At 35.2% G+C, this 15,675-nt stretch overlaps 1 protein-coding gene and 1 non-coding gene across 3 annotated transcripts in view; one reads left to right on the top strand and one right to left on the bottom strand.

Annotated features, from left to right (window-relative positions):
* The window catches only part of LOC131675319 (protein slit), a 1,191,763-nt gene that overhangs the window by 863,396 nt on the left and 312,692 nt on the right, over window positions 1-15,675 (bottom strand). The window lies entirely within an intron of this gene.
* Window positions 9,411-9,513, top strand: LOC131675348 (U6 spliceosomal RNA). The gene has a single exon (XR_009303043.1). It is a non-coding gene; the product is annotated as a U6 spliceosomal RNA (small nuclear RNA).

Below are 15,675 nucleotides of genomic sequence, written 5' to 3'. Positions count from 1 at the left end.
AAAAAGACCTTACTCAACCTCTAAATACGCCTAACCTTGAGCTCTCGCTTAACAACAATCTAAATAGTCAATAATGATCGTTGCGATTCTCGCAACTTTCAAATTCACAAACACAAAATCCAAACGTACAAATTTCAAATAGCCAAAACACCCGGCTCGAGCAATCGCAATTTGCGCAATAACAGCACACACAAATTTACCACGTAATCACTTAATCACAATACCGCGATACTCGCCTCAGCCCGTTTCACTAGCTCCGGGCTTCCGCGTATCTCGAGCCAAATGTGTTGACGACACAATAATAACGAAAAATCAAAATGTCACATGCAACAAAAATTTCCTTTTTCCCAATTATTCCCACGCCTCTCGCTCGCTACTCCGCGAATTCGCAGAAAAGCGCACCACACTGTTCAAAACTTATCAGAATTCTCGCGATCACCTCTTTCCAACCAGAACAAAGCGGTGCGAACAACGAAACCTGCCGAGATTAAACAAGGGATGCCATGCACACGGTGGTCGGGAAGACCGAAAAAGTTCGTCTACGTTGCCAACGAAATCCGAGTCCACAGTTGTCTTTGTTTTTACTAAAATAATCAAGAAATCATCGTCCGGAAATCGGATCTGCACCTTCTTTCGAGTTATTGACGAAAAACGAGATAATAGGTCAGAATTTTTTTTTCGCGAGTTAGTATCCATTCAAAACGATTTCAGAGTTGTATTTTACTGATAAGTGCAAGCAATAGACCACCCTTAATAAGCAAATAAAACTGTAACGTAATAAATTATTTAAAATTTTGCGTATTCGTTTTAAATATGTTCATTATTATTCATTATAATATTAATTATGTATCATAATCTTGCAAATTTATGGAATTGCTTAACCAATATAAGCAACAATTAAACAATAGTTCAAATATCTGTATTTTATTATAAATGTAATCTTTTATTTTAGGAATCAAAAACCGATATAGTATTTCAATTTTGTTAATTGTTAATAAAATGAAACTTTCATCTACATCAATAGTTCTCGTGTGCGGAAAGAATATGCAGAATAACTGCGCTACACATTTCCATCATTGTAGTCGATATCGATATGTAAACCTTGGTGTTTATGTTTACCTTTGGTTCCGAGGAAAGTTATATTATAACGATACGACTGACTTATTAATATCAGTGTATCGCCGGTTACCGAGCGGGTGCGGTCTATTTCCGCTCGTAAAATATTTTAGTCAAATAAAATTTAGCGATATAAACTAATAATTTTTTGTGATTCAAGAGTGTACTGTGCAGTGTAGTGTCTAATGTGTAGTTAGTACTTATTGTGAAAATGCCGAAGCACGCGTATACTAAATGTAGCCATGAAGAAAACCGTTATAAAGTGTGTGGTCCGTGTGGACAAAAAGTCATTGTGGGCAAACAGAAACTAATTCATTTTAAAATCACAGAACGTACTTATGGACTTATTAAAGATTTGGTTGATAAAACATACAACTTATCTGATGAAAGATATCCCTTAAGTATTTGCTCGACATGTCGAAGAACGCTTTCCGAACATAAAAATGGTAATAACAGAAGACCAATTCAAAAAATTCCAAATTATGCTAACATAGTATTACCAAAAGCGACTCGATCGGTGATTTCACTGATCTGTAACTGCTATATTTGTTTGACAGCTCGATCCACGAGCCATTCCAAAACAGAGTTTGTTTTTGGACAAAAACGAGATTTGAATAATTCTATAGATGAATCAAATGGACTATATGCCTCTTCAGCTCCAAAAGCAGATCAAACACAAAAGAGTTCGAATAAACCTCATGTAAATGTAAATAATGAAAATGTGATTAGATTATGTAAGAGATGTTCGCAAAAAGTAGGTAAAGGTGTTAAACACGTATGCGACTCACGAGACTATGCTGTTAGGCGGAATGTAATGGAATTAGTGGATCAACTGCCCGATACACAAAAAGAACGCGTAACTTCTACAATTCTGCAAGAACTATCTGCCAAGCAAAGTGAAAGTGATTCTATAACTCTGAGTACTGAAGGTCGTAAAAAAACAGTTTATTTAAAACAAAAAGCTTCCAGTGATGAAATAATATTCTCAACTGAAGATCTCGATTCATTTCATGTAGACACTGCAGTTTCAAATAATCATATGAGAAAAATGAGTTCTTTCATACGTAAAACTGCAGGCAGAAAGTCTGTTCCCATCAAGTATGAAGAGCATGTGAAAGAAAGAACTCATTTGTTAGACCAATTTTATCAAACAGGTATATATGAATTTGAAACAACAGGTGGAAATAAAGAAAAGAGGCCAGTGGTTTGGGCTAATGCCAGTGACTTGTTGAAAGAAATTATAGAAAGACGTGAAGTAATTGGTTATTATACTGTTAAAGTGATGGCTGACGGTGAGCAAGGTTTTTTCAAAGTATGCATGAGTATCATTCCCACTTCCGTAAATTGTACATCGCAATATAAGTCAGACGAAAGTTCGTCTGATGAAGATTGTATTGATGAAATACCGATGAAAAGAAGAAAATTGGATTCCCATAATAAGTCATCAGAATTCAAACTAACAAGCGTTAAAAAATTGATTATGCTTTGTATTGTTCCAGATATAAAAGAAACATATAATAATGTACAATTTCTTTTTGACTTAGTGAAACTAAATGAAATTTCTTTTAAATTTGTTTCTGACTTCAAGCTTCTATTAATCATTAATGGCCAACAAACTGCCACTTCTACATTTCCGTGCCCTTACTGTTCAATCAATTTACCAGATTTACGGAATTTCCATAAAACATCTGAAATCGAGAGCAGTCAGAAATCGAGTAGCAGTGCAGAAAATTCATTGAAAACTTACGGGAATTTGAAATAAGACTACGAAAAGTATGTATTTGGAGGCAAGGATAAGAAAAAGGCCAAAGAATCACACAATGTCATAAACGAACCAATTTTAAACGAAGATAGTAATGTTTGCGTATTAGAAAAATGTTACATTCCAGAATTACACTTATTACAAGGCTTTGTCAATCACCTTTTCTGGAATGGCTTAGTTCCTCTCCTAGGTCGTGAAAAAGCAATCTTGTGGCCTATCAAATTAAAACTCGTTTCAAAAAGTTATCACGGAGAAATCTTTGAAGGAAACGCATGCCGAAAGTTATTGAAGGAAGCTGATGCTCTATATGATGCTGAAATATATAAAGATGTTGGTGTATTGGCTATCGTGCCATTCGTGTTTGCATTTAAAGCTATGAATAAACTAGTACATTCGTGCTTTTCTACTAAAAGAAAAGGTTCAATGAATGAGTTAGATAGAATAATCAACGAGCTGCAAAAGGCTGTGCTTGCTACTGAAGTATCCGTTACACTAAAAATACATGTCATTTTAGATCATGTTAAGCAAACTATACAGATATTGAAAAATTCTGAAGGTCTTGGCAAGTGGTCAGAGTAAGCCGGTGAATCAATTCATCGAGAGTTCCTCAGCTTTTGGGAAAAATATAAGATAAATTTAATCAGCGACCCTTCCTTCTCGGAGAAATTGAAAGCGGCTACAGTGCCATTTTCATCATTTCACGTTTAGAAGAAACCATTATTGATTTATTCCGTTATGTAAAAATGTTGATATTAAGTATTTCAGATTATGAATTTGTTATGAATATATATATATATATATATATATATATATATATATATATATATATATATTTATCTTTGTACGTTTCCGAATGCTAGTTATTAAATTGAAATATTTATTTATTGTTGAAAATATAATGAACATGAGGGATAAGACTTATAAGAAAATTCTTATTTTTCAAACCACCTAACCTTTTCTACGGTGTCATGGTATAACCGAATGTTTGAAATTTTATTGCTCACACCCACCAGCAAATTGCAACTTTAAATTTATTCTAAACGGATGTACACACGCGAAAAACTAAATTCTGACCTATTATCTCATTTTTCGTCAATAACTCGAAAGAAGGAGCAGATCCGATTTCCGGACGATGATTTCTTGATTATTTTAGTAAAAACAAAGACAACTGTGGACTCGGATTTCGTTGGCAACGTAGACGAACTTTTTCGGTCTTCCCGACCACCGTGTGCAAGAGGGGTCAGCCACCGTGCGCCTTGGGCTGATCTCTGCTAAATTTTACTGAGTTCTTTCTCGGTAAAGAAAGCCAGCGCTGACTTTCACAGGCCGACGTTCGCTCTGGTTGGGGAGGATGATTCAAATAAACGGACACTTTGATTAACTAACATTACATATGGCGATCTCATTTATTGACACCCTTTTACAAATAAACGTTACAAGATTCACTTCGCCGTGGCGATCGCGCTCGCTTAGCCTTTCGCGACCAGAGTTCGTGGAATTACGCGAGCGAGATCGCTCAGCGTGCGCAATAAAATTACGCTCGATAAAATGGATTCCGTAAACGAGCGAGAGCTGACGCGAGAGAGGTTAAATTGACTTTGGACCCACCGGGCACCGACGGTCCGTCGGTAGAGAAGCAACCCCGGCGAAAGCGGAGATCCCCTGGTAACAGCGCCCTGGCGACGATGGAGGTAGCTGCAGGAAGGGCCGCAGTCTCCCTCCTCCCTCTCCCTGTATATTTTAGTTTTTTCTAGCCATTCCTCTCTCTCCTCCTTTCTTACCCTTTGTATCTTTTTCATTTCTATCCTTTTCTTTAATTCTCTTCATGCTTCTTTTTTTATTGAGCCATCTCTTTCTTCTCTTCTTTTATTTTCATACATCATTACTCTTTCTAATGCTGTTCCTTTCATTCCTTGTCTTCCTGTTTCCCATCGTATTAAGTAACTGGGCGTGTTTCTATCTCAATCCAATACCTAGTTTATATATTTTAGTTGTAATCTCTCTATTTCTTCATATCACTTCCATCCCCATATTTCTGCTCCATACATAAACACCCTTTTCGCCAGTGCGTCGAACAGATTCATCCTTAACTTCCAATTTTCTCTAAATAGCTTTTTTCTTAGCCCCATAGTCTTCCGAGTCCCATATTTATTTTCCCTTCTACCTTCTTTATCTACTTTTTACTTCCGTTATTTCTGCTTATCACATATCCCAAGTAATTGTACTCTTTAACCATCTCTATCTTCTCACCTTCCCATTCGAATTCTTCTTCCGTCCCCCTTTCCCCTCCTCTCCTACATTACATCATCTTTGATTTTCCTACATTTAGCTCTAATCCCCTTTCTTCCAATTATCTTTTTAAGTTGTTTAGCATTGCTTTCATTCCACTTTCACTCTTTGCCATCATCACTATATCATCTGCATATCCTAATGTCCATATTTTCTTCCTTCCTATCACTACCCCTTCTTCTTGCACCTATTTGATCTTCACTTCCAGGTCGGCGAAGACAAGATTAAATAGCGTGGTGCTCAAAGGGCACCCTTGTCTTACGTCTTTGTAAGTCTCAAACTCCCCAATTATTTCTCCTCCAACTTTTACCTTACTCCCTGTTTTCTTATATATTTCTTCTAATCTTTTCCTAATTTTTCTATATATCTCTTTCTCTATCATTGTTTCCCATATTTTCTCCCTCTTTATCTTGTCAAAAGCGGCCTTCATGTTGGCAAAGCATACAAACAGTTTTCCTCCTTTTTTCGTTATTTTCTTCACTATTATTCTTTTTAACATATGGCCAATTCCATCTCAGATCATGCAGAGCTCCCCACACACCTGTCACCAAGCTACTCCAAAGTATTTTTTTATTGTTCTAGGTCAAAAATAAGAGGACCCGTATTTTTCTTTTTTCTCTCAGATGCATAGTTCCGTCAATAATGCAATCGGAAAATGCACTGCTGAAAAGGGAAAATTGAGAAAATTTTTCCAATTAAATTTGGTTTCCTCAATATTTTTTTTATTTTTCGATACAATTAAATAATTTTTATGTCATCTATAGTAGAAACGAAGTTCTTCAAGTCTAATTTATCAAAAATATGAATGTATGCATTTTTCGGGAGAAAATGCATGTTTTCGAAAAAGTGCATCTTGGAGAGAAAATTGTGTATCTCAAAAAGGCCATAATTTTTTGCGCTCAAATTTTTTTTATATATTCTTAGTACCAATACCTTCAAATCCATTCGATCAAAATTTGCTGTTTTTTCGTTATATCGCTTAAAAAAATTAAAAAAAAAAGTTTTACATTTTCAAGTCAAACGCGATAAATACATTCAGGAATTCATGTTAGCGACTATGTAGGTTAATAACTGAACTACAATAACATGTAACTGAAAGAAAAAGCTCACTTTTATTCAATCATGTCTGCAAGAAATGTAAAATTACACGATCATTTTTTTCTGTTTGAGTTGATTACTTTTACAACTCTCTTCACTTTTTTAGATACAACTTTCACTTTCTTGCCCTTGTTTACATTTTCGTTTTTCTTCTTATGAGTACTTTTCTTTTTTTTTTTTCATCTTTTTTCACTTCAATCCATGGATGCGCAGCCGTTCGAGCTATAAAACATTCGCTCCTCCCTTCCGAGACAACAGATTTCCACATGTGGCAACGTTGAATACCCTGATATTTCTGGCATTTGTGTCTTTGCTCCATTTGACTACTACGAAAATTGTTTATCTCTGCAGTTTCCATCAAAATCAGCTCTATAGAAGTTGTGTATTTTGATACTTTTTCAACAAAACTTTTAGCAGTTTGAATAGCATCAGATTCAGTACTGCGTAAATTATGCACTGTTGCATAATGCTTTACCAAACCACCTATACCATCTACAGCACCCTTTCCATGACCAGTAGCAGAGAATATCCATTTTTTACTCATACTTGCATTTAAAAATTCATTTAACTGGAATCTATTTTTGAAATGACTTGCAGCGCCATCAGATACTAAAGTTATAGAATCAATCGAATTTCCATACGTTTCTTGTGTGTATCTAGTTATATGTTCAAGAATTATTTGTATTGCTGCCAATGCATGAGAATAATCATGTTTTAAGTCTTCACTAATTACAGTATAACTCTTTGTAATTCCGCCTATGTAGCAAACAGCAGTGAAAATTGAAATCTGTTTATTCACCCAATGATTCCCTTAAACTGGATTTTTCAAAATTACAGACCAATTCTCAGCAAAATCTATATGCATCAGCAAATGTTGATAATTTAACGTCACCCTTTCTTTCTCAGCTTTGATTTCCATTCGCTGTACCTCTTTGATACGTAAATGAGAAGTTATTGTGATTGTATGATTGGCTAACTCTTCCATGAATGTGGTCATAGATACTGAACGAGTTTCTAAATTGCCGTTATTCCACACAGCGAAAGTTATATCTTTTTCAATGTTTAATTCATCAAGCCCCAGTAATTCAAAATTCATACCCTTAACACCAGGACATGAATCACATTCTTTAAAATAACAAAACTCTGTGGTTGATGAACATATAACAGAAGATAGGACTTTAGAGCGCAAAGTTGAAAGCTCGACACTACTTTGACCGATGAAATTTTTCAAAGCGATTAGGAGAAGTTCAAAATTAGCACAATATATACATAAGCACACATCATTCAATGGATTTATCAAAACATACTTCGGACGCATGGAATAAAATTTCGATTACTGATTTTTATTCCAGGATTCTCTTTTTTCAATAGAACATAAACTTCTTTCATGCTTCGTGTCAAGAAGCGCTTTACTTTTTTTACTTTTTCACCATTTTCCATCACCGTCATAACATCTGATTTATTTGGACTTTGTCTTGAACAATTAAAGTCGTCATTTAAAAAATATTCCATAACTATGTCTTTCGTTTTTGTATCTATTGGATGCCCGTTGTATTTGTCTGGCTCACAATAAATTCCTAGAAATAGATTATAAAATAAAGCTCTCACGTGAATTAAACAGAATTAATTATTAAATGACTAAAAAGTTATGCACTGTATAGCGATTTATTAATTGTTACCTCCGTTCGAAGCAAGCTTTCTTGCTTTATCTATCATGTAGACAGTTACTTGTGGAAACATCGTTATAATTTGAAACTTTGATAATACAGGTACTATAATTGTTAGAAGTCTTATCTTTTCAGAGATAGACGAACAGTGATCAAAAGCTTTTGGAAAATTATCTTGTAATTCAGCAGAAAAATTATTTGATTCATTTGTTGACTCTTCAACTTGCACATCGTATATTTTTTGTAATTTTTGACATGTGGCTTCAGAAAAAGATGAGACAAGTTCCCTCTTTTTTTTTAAAACATATCTTGCAACATTTGTATTTTTGAGATTACGTTTGCTACGTAAAGGTGATACTGGATATTCTAACAGACAGATTATTTCATTGTTGAATTCGTCAACACAGACTGAGGTATCTGGTACAAAATCATTATCTGGGCTTTCAACTTGCATTTCTTCGGGTTCATCTATTTCTTGTTTATTGTAGTTATCCAATTCTGTTATTTTGTAGTCATTGACTATAAGTTTATAACAATTGCTACACACACGATCAGTTGCATCAATATTAGTATTTTTGAACTTTATTTGCAAATAGTCAGCATAATCACCAATTTTTTGAAAAATCACATTTCGACACTGATATACACTCTTTTTGTGAACATTGAAATAATCTGGGCACTTCACTCTCTTTACAGAATAAATAGCTGACATGCTGACAACGAGACAGTCAAGCATACACTAACGCTGAATTCTAAATAAAAGCGGTGAAATTTTACATATTTCACGGTCTCTATTCGGTTATATATTCGATCGTCTGTGTTTATGAACTACGTACGTAAACACAGATGACCGAATGAAACAATGTTTTATTGATAAAGTACATACTTATACAGAAATATTTGCTTCTCAATTCACTTAAATAGTCGCTAACATGAATTCCTGAATGTATTTATCGCGTTTGACTTGAAAATGTAAAACTTTTTTTTTTAATTTTTTTAAGCGATATAACGAAAAAACAGCAAATTTTGATCGAATGGATTTGAAGGTATTGGTACTAAGAATATATAAAAAAAATTTGAGCGCAAAAAATTATGGCCTTTTTGAGATACACAATTTTCTCTCCAAGATGCACTTTTTCGAAAACATGCATTTTCTCCCGAAAAATGCATACATTCATATTTTTGATAAATTAGACTTGAAGAACTTCGTTTCTACTATAGATGACATAAAAATTATTTAATTGTATCGAAAAATAAAAAAAATATTGAGGAAACCAAATTTAATTGGAAAAATTTTCTCAATTTTCCCTTTTCAGCAGTGCATTTTCCGATTGCATTATTGACGGAACTATGCATCTGAGAGAAAAAAGAAAAATACGGGTCTTCTTATTTTTGACCTAGAACAATAAAAAAATACTTTGGAGTAGCTTGGTGACAGGTGTGTGGGGAGCTCTGCATGATCTGAGATGGAATTGGCCATATATCGACAGTACATATACTAAAATTGGAACGATACAGAGTAGATTAGCATGGCCCCTGCGCAAGGATGACACGCAAAATCGTGAAGCGTTCCACATTTTAATATATGTACTTGCTTCGGCAGTACATATACTAACCTATATTGTGTCCATTGTTCCACTTTTCTTCCTGCATCCCATCTGCGTATCGTTTAGCGTTTCTTTAGCTTCCAGTTCTCTTTGCAGCTTTTTCCTCAATATTTCCGCATATATTTTACATCCCGTGTCCATCAGCGTTATTCCTCTATAGTTTCCTACTTCTTCTTTCCTCCCTTTCTTATATATTGGAACTATTACTCCCTTCCTTCATTCTTCTGGATATCCTTCTCCGTTTCATATTCCGTTTAAGCATTTTGTCATATCTTTTAACAAGCCTTCTGTGCCTTCCATCCACGCTTCATTTGCTATACCATCTTCTCCTGTCATCGTTTTTTTTCATTTTTCTTATTACCTCTTTTACTTCTCTTACTTTGATCTCTTCACTTTCCTCTCCATCGCCGTCTTCGGTTTCTTCCTCTTTGCTTTCTTCCTTTTCATTCTCTCTCAGTTCTCCCTTGAAGTGTGGAGTTGTTCCTCCATGCTCCTAATCCCCGCCACGTTCCAGAATAGTATCTTTACTGCCTTTCTTCCCTTTCTCTCCCTTCTCTCCTCTCTCTCTCTTTTTTCCCTATTGTTTTCAAAATCCTTCTGCCCTTTTTCCTACAATTTTTCCCTCTTTTTCGTTCCACCACCATTCTTCTTCCTCTGACTTCACCCCGCTATGCCACATCTTTACCTCTTTACCTTTGCTTTTTATTTCTCTCGCTTTCTTTCTTACTTCCTCTCTTATATTCCTCTGCTTCCACGTCTAGTTCTGATCTATGTATATCTTTTTCTGTCCCAGCTTCTTTTTCCTCTTCATAATTCCTTTTTTTTGTTCCCATGAAGCGCATCTAATTTGCCACATCTTTTTTCCTTTCTCTCCGATCATCCCTCCCCGCTGTCCTTCCTATTCTTCTCAGATTCACTATCTTCCCTTTCATTTCTAGTTCCTCCTTTAACCAGTTTCTGCCTCTCCCTTCTTTTCCCAACTTAACTCACCCTCTAAGTCTGTCACTATTATATTGTTTATCTTACTTACTCTATCCATTTTTTCTCTCATATACTCTATTTCTTCCTTATTGCCTACTTCTGTTCCTCTTTTCTTCTCGTTTCCTCCTTCTATACTTTCTTTTAATTTCACGCACTCTTCTTCCAACTAGTTCATTCTCTCTCCCCATTTTACCTGCAGTTCCTTTTCTCTACGTTCTGCTTTTTCCCTTTCTTCTTTCGTCTTTTTCTTTTTTTCTTCTCTCTCTCTCTCTCTTGTTCTCTCCTAACTTTTCCTATTTCTATCTCCTATCTTTGTCCTCTTCTTTTCCCCTCTACCTCCATTATTTCCATTTTTTCCATTATTTCTTTAAAAATTTCTGTCTATTCTTTCCTTTCATTCTCCCATGTTTCTCTTAAATCCTTTATATCAGCCCGTATCTTGTCCATTATACGAGGTCTGTCCGGAAAGTATCGGGCCTACGTTTATATCTTCGCGCCATAGTGTTTGAGCGACCTCTACCAGACAGAAACGTCAATAGTAAATCCTCACGAATCTATTGGTTACTTACTGACACCTACTGGACGTATAGTTCATGCACAGCGTGTTTTTCTTTACAGTGCCTTTTTCGTGTTCGTCGGATTTTGATATTGTCAAAAATGACTGAAAAACAAAATCAATGAATTTGCATCAAATTTTGCTTTCAACTCGGAAAAACGAGTTCGGAAACTATTGAAATTATGCAAAAGGCCTTCAGAAGCAAGTGTATGAGCAAAACAGGAATAAAAGAGTGGTATAAATGGTTCAAGGATGGTCGCACTTCTGTCGATAGTGATTCTCGTTTCGGCCGACCTTCGACGACGAAAACCGCAGATAATATTGAGCGGGTGCGACTTGCAATCGAACAAGATCGTCGTATGACTATGCGAGAACTAGAAGAAGACTTTGGGATACCAAAAACTATCATTTCAGAAATTTTAACCTAAAATTTAGGAATGAAACGCGTGTGTGCGAAATTCATCCCAAAAGTGCTCACAGCAGAGCAGAAGAACATTCGCTTAGAAATCGCTCTGGACAATCTGGAAATGGTCAATAATGATGATAATGTGCTTAAACAAGTTATTACAGATGATGAATCATGGGTTTATAGTTATGATCCTGAATCAAAACAACAATCTTCAAAGTGGAAGTATTCTGAATCGCCAAGACCAAAAAAAGCACGTCAAAGTCGGAGGTGTTAAGTCAATGTTGATTGTTGTTTTCGATTGTGAAGGTGTTATACATCACGAATATGTACTAACAGGTCAGACAATCAATAAAGAATACTACGTTCAAATTTTGAAACGTTTGCGTGATGCAGTAAGAAGAAAACGGCCGCACTTTTGGGAAAGTGATGACTGGCTTCTCCATCACCATAATGCGCCAGCGCATTCATCCAATCTTGTGCAGCAGTTTTTGAGCAAACACAATTTCGCATTGCTTCGACAACCTCCATACAGTCCCGATATAGCCCCTTGTGACTTTTGGCTGTTTCCAAAACTAAAAAACCACTCAAAGGACATCGATTTGATGACAATACAACGGTTGAAAACAATGCGACGAGTGTGCTTTACGGCTTTACTATCGTCAATACCCCCTTTTTCCGCATTCACTTTACCGACGCTTTCATCATTGGCACAACTATGAAAATTCTCGCTTTCGTCGCTCAGCACACTCGCTACTATTGGTACTGACTGTGCTGGCAAGAGCTGTGTGGTTTCGTTTACGGGGTTTGTTTTAAGGGAAGAAGGAGTGGGGTCAACCCTTCCTAACCACTCCTTTTCTCGTTTCCCTTGTTACATTGAGGACAGTACTTTTTACTGTATCCCAATAATCCACACTCAATACACTTGAGTGGTTTGGAGAAGTCTCTCTCCCGCTTTCGAGGAGCTTCTGGCTTCTTAGAGCGATCCTGTCCAAATAAAGATGGTCATTTAGACGAAAAAAATGTATAAATGTGAAGAAAAAATTGTGATAGTGCATATGTACATAGATACTGATTTATGTAGTTTATCAAGATGTTATAATTACAAACATTATTATTATTTAGTACCGTAAAGTATCGTTCAGTTGAAACTAAAGTCTGTGATATAAATAGCAATTGATGAATTGAAATCGTATGTTATTTTTTTGTATTTCGAGTTGTACAGTATGAAGGTCTAATGCTTGTTTATTCATTTGACAAAATACGTATATTATATATTCCTAACTCAAATCATGATTCTAATTAATACCATTTATTCAATTGACAAGATATACAGGGTATCCCATTTTAAAGGAACCACCCCGAAATTTTCGACGGTTGGCGTTGTATAAAAAATTGTTCAGACAACAGTTGTTTGGGACAATGGGGGCAACCTTTCTGTGAAATCCGATTTGAGCTTGAGATTTATTTTCAAGGTCATTTGAAGGTCATAGTCATTTTTTGAATAGGAACCCATATTTTTGATCCCGGATTCGGAAAGAGCGGAAAATTCTACGTTTAGATAACGTATTATGAGTGGGGTGTGTTTAACCCCCCCCCCCCCCCCCCCCGCCTAAGGTCAAGTAGGAGTCTAATTTATGATTTTCTTCATCTATGCACAGGGATGATCGAGCAAGGGTAAGGTTAATTGTAATAACCCAATAACTCCAATATCCAATATCTCGATAACCCCAATATATATAACCCCAATAACCCAATAAACAAGAGAAATTTTGAATAAGGATTCCCATTTTTTATCCCGGATTCGAAAAGAGCGGGAAATTCTACGTTTAGATAAAGTATTATGTTGGGGGAGCGGTTCACCCCCTTATCCCACCGGGGCAAGGGTGAGGTTAATAAGGTATTGATTACCCAGCTAGTGAAGGCAAGGTATTGATTACCCAGCCAATGAAGGTAAGGTATCGATTACCCAGCCATTGAAGGCAAGGTATTGATTACTTATCCGGGTGCTGCGGGTAATACCTTGCCGCAGCACGATATCGGCCTTGACATGCCCCGAGAGACAACAAAATATCAACAATTCTCGAATAATCCGGCATATTCCCTCCTTTTAAATCGACTAAGAAAATTACACTTGAACTATCCTGAGAAGGACTGTTCGTGAATCACTATTGTCATAAACAATACTAAAAAAGTGTTATTAAACAATTTAGTTGAAACTTTGTAGGCTTGTCCGGAATCACACCAGAAAAAAGAATGGAAATAACATGTTATCCCACAAAATGGAAAATGACACTTCTCATGAAGGTTTTGAATACATGAAGTCGACTTTGAAAATCAACCTGAAGTTTAAGCTCAAGGTCACTGTTGTTTGACCCTACAATTTTTTTGGGATATTGGGGTTATTGAATTATTGGGGTTATCGGGTTATTGGATTATTCGGTTATTTGGGTTATCGAGTTATTGGGTTATTACAATTAACTTTACTCTTGCTCGATCATCCCTGTGCATAGATGAAGAAAATCATAAATTTGACCCCTACATGACATTAGGCGGGGGGGGGGGTTAACCGCACCCCTCACATAATACGTTATCTGAGCGTAGAATTTTACCGCTCTTTCCGAATCCGAGATCAAAAATATAGGTTCCTATTCAAAAAATGTCTTTGACCTTCAAATGACCTTGAAAATGAATCTCAAGGTCAAATCGGATTTCACAGAAAGGTTGCCCCCATTGTCCCAAACAACTGTTGTCTAAACAATTTTTTTGTACAACGCCAACCGTCGAAAATTTCGGGGTGGTTCCTTTAAAATGGGATATAATGATATAATATAATGAATAATAATTTGAATAATAATATAGAATGATAATTTTAACATCAAAATCGTAAAATTTATCTTCTCTAAATTTGCAGGAACACTTTTCAACGTTACCTATACTGTAAATAGAATCTTTTTTCCTAGTAACATTTTTCTCTATGTATAAAAATTTCCAAGCTATTTAACTTTGTATTAGAAGTGATTCTTTTCACAAAAATCGCTATAACTTTGCTTAAAAAATGCTAGAAAGTTCTATCAAGCGACATTTAAAACGTCTTGGAAGTACCTTTCAAATACTTTCAGTCACTTTATTACTTAATATTTTTTCACAAAATAGTACGAAATCTAAACGTGTCTAAAAAAAATTTTTTTTTTAAATCTTTTAACTCTGATACAATTATAGAGAAACCAATATACATGCATTTTAATATACATAGGCTGAAAGATAGCGGAAAAATCTTCAAAATAACGGGCTGCAGATTTTTCTACGAAGTTTCCAACGTGAGTTACAAAACTTTTGATTTTATACAATTTTTAGCTTAGGTGGTTAAATCTTTTTTAGTGGGTGTGCACCTGCTTTGAGCAATTTTTCCGTTACACAGTACTTTCAATTATTTTAGTGGAATGAAATAAACAATATTTTTAGAAAATCTAAGACTCAATAAGATGTATATAAAAAAGTAATTGTAACGATATTACAAAAATTAGAACTCTAAAATAAAGGTAAACTAAAAATAACTTTAAACATTTATTTTAAAAATCTATAATTGATGCAGTATACTCGTATGGAAGTACAATGGAAATCGGAAGGAAATGAAAAGATATTAGATTAGTTGATCAGTGGACGAGTCGATATAATGTAGAAACACGAATTGTACAGTCTAATTTTCATAGTCATTCCATCTTTCATAAAAGTTTAGCAGCAGTACTATGATTGACAGTTATTAGTATTAGCAAACCTAAATACAATCAACTTTGTGTATTACATCTTTTAAAAATATTAGTCTATGACTTTTACTATAGATATATGAAGCGACGCATTGGTGAATAATGTAAATTATTTTATACTGATATAGACAGACTTATGTAAGAAATTCAAGACGTTGATATGGATAACGAAAGAAAATATTGATAAATTTGACACACCAGACCATCCAGTTAATAATCAATTTGGCATACCTCTCACTAACCAGAAAGTTCTCAGAGTCATTATAGACGAATACAAAGACAACATTATAAGAGAGTACATTTGGTTATACAGGGTGCCCAAAAAGTAACGATACACCTGAGAAATTTTCTAAGCCGTTTATTTTTTTAACCGGGTGAAGGTTGTTCTTGAAGTAACTTTTTACAAGGAATCCGATGGTAACCTTG

The sequence above is a fragment of the Phymastichus coffea genome, unplaced genomic scaffold (assembly GCF_024137745.1).
Source record: "Phymastichus coffea isolate CEN01 unplaced genomic scaffold, Cenicafe_Pcof_1.1 PCOF00019, whole genome shotgun sequence".
Taxonomy (NCBI): Eukaryota; Metazoa; Arthropoda; class Insecta; order Hymenoptera; family Eulophidae; genus Phymastichus; species Phymastichus coffea.
Note: the sequence above shows the minus strand (reverse complement) of the source record. Positions and strands in the feature narration are given on the sequence as shown.